Source organism: Montipora foliosa, chromosome 12 (genome assembly GCF_036669935.1).
Source record: "Montipora foliosa isolate CH-2021 chromosome 12, ASM3666993v2, whole genome shotgun sequence".
Classification (NCBI taxonomy): domain Eukaryota; kingdom Metazoa; phylum Cnidaria; class Anthozoa; order Scleractinia; family Acroporidae; genus Montipora; species Montipora foliosa.
The window spans coordinates 3,408,301-3,410,800 of NC_090880.1; positions in this window are offsets into that span (position 1 = coordinate 3,408,301).

Genomic DNA, 2,500 nt, shown 5'->3' on the forward strand with positions numbered 1-2,500 from the left:
CAGTCTTCAGGTAAAAAAAATAATTCGAAATGTGACAGCCAAGAATTATTTGAAAGAAAGCTTGTCATGTATTTTGTACTTCATTATTCAAGGAAAAGGTTCTTCATGTAAAGGGTTTGATCCTGAAATTTAGTTTGTTGCAATATTGCGCATATTTGACACGATTGAGTTTCTTTTCTTCACGCACGTAATGAAATAGAAGGGGTTTTTGCCTCTAATAGCAAATATGTTGTTTGTTTCAAAAAATTGTTCGCTGGAAAAGGTGGCCTTTATGAATTCATCATGTTTTATGATATGCGAGCTTAACTGGATAGTTTTTATGGCAATAGTAAAGCATTTTCTTGTCAAAATGAGGTTAGCGTCTTTCTGGTGTGTTAACTGAATTAAATCGTGAGTTTGTATTTGCCGTCTGCCGCGTTACCTTGATTTCCACTCTGGAAATTACCTCCAGAACCTACTTTTTGCGTAGAATAAGCTTTTAGAATGATGTTCTTGTTTTGCATAAAGCAAGCTAACAAAATCTGTACCTTGTTGAGTTCGCATTTGTTAGCGTTAATAGTATTTTCGGTCCGATGCTTCTGTTTTATGAGGGGTATATTGTTTTGGTCTCCCATCCAGATACTAACCCCGCCGGACAGCACGTAACTTCAGTGAACTTTGGTATTACAAAGCTGTCAGATGCTCAGAGGGCACGCTTAAACTTGTGGTGAGAAGTTATCAACATGTCAGCCCAGAAGCCAATGTTTCTCGCTTCTCTTTTATTTGTTATTCTTCAGAGACTGGAATGCTGTAGTTCAATACCACACAATTCAGTGCCTTCTGATTTTCTGTAACACCTACCACAGGCAACCCAGTGTATGCTTCACGGAAGCATCTCGTTCAATTTAAAGACGGCCGGAAATTTAGCTTTTTCTCAAACCGGAAGTCAGTTCGATTACGCATGCGCAGTTGGTCTGAGAACGAGTGCGAGGAAGGGCGAGGAAAAACCTTCGATGGAAACAACAGTTCGTGCGGTGACTTTTGCTTGTGAGTGGGTTTTCTTGTTAGCTCATGATATGATGACGTCAGTTACCGGAAGTAACATTTCACTTCCTTAACAAAGCGCGAAAAATCAGTCTGTGGGCCCTTACGCAGTAACCCAACTTGTGACATCTGGCAAAGAGCTTATCAATTGGACTTAAATATTTACTACAATAAGCACACCCCCGAGACCTCAATAGCATATGTTAATACTGAAAGGATCAAACTTTAAAAAAGTATAAGTGCAAATTCTCAATAGAGATGAGCGATAATATTTACATATTCTTAAAATATACAACCTACTGCTAGCCTTACTAAGTAAATAATCAATATGAGTGTCCCAATTAACTGGCACTTGCTCAAAGGTAACGCCCAATAGTTTCAGTTTCTCTTTCCTCTCTATGTTATGTTTGACAGCTTGTCGTTGATTTTCCCTAATAAGATGGTTAATTCCGTCCCCAAGGTCAACAGGGAGCAGTTTAGATCTCTTTAGCAGCCTATTTCTAAATTTCAAAAGATGTTTAACCAATGGCGAAATGAAAGGAGGATCTGGAGGATATACGAACAGAAATCAGCGGGAAACACTCGTTAAACATGGTCCAAAGGGTATTAGATTGCTCATCATACTCAATTCACAATCAGCAAAAGAAAAAACCTCTAGCCAATCATGACTTCCAAGCAGATAAGCCATATGAATTTTCCTATGTTCTCTAACATCTCTAAACTGTATGCTGCAATGTTTAGCTTTAGCAGATGTTCGTGGACATGCAATAACCATATACTATGGTCAGACCTAATAGCACTTTTAAAGATCTTGACCTTCTCCCGCAAATAAAGAGTATTCGTTATAAAATAACATAACATAACATAACATAACATTTTATTCAGGAATTTACAACACAAACATAAAAACATCCTGAAAAGGGAAATCGTAAGGTTAACCCTGTATAAAAACAATTTCCCTAACTAAAAACTTACAAAAATTATATAGCTAAAATTTAATAGCTACTGATTCAATAAAATTTCAATAAATATTCAAGTAAATTTTAAGTCTAGTCTTAAAAACAGGCAATGATTCGGCATGTACAATGTATCTTGGCAAGTCATTCCATTTCCTTACAATGCGAATGAAGACAGAATATTTGTAACAATTACAAACTTCTCTTTTCAGATAAAGTTTATAGTCGTGGTTAGCTCTTGTTCGCGTACTAATGGCAAACTCGAAGAAAAAAAGAAAGAAAGAAAGATGCTCAATACCAAAAACTATCTTATAACATTGAACCAGAGATAGAAATTCTCTACAAAAACGTCCACAATATTTTCACCTCTGGTGGGCTTTTTAACCATCTCAGACAGCGAAGCATGTACAAGTAAATCCTTATATTTTAGCCGATTAACATCCCCGGCAATAAAGATGTTACAATACGGATCCACAATCATTAAATGCTCACAAGAAGCCGTGAGAAAATCCAACAATTCC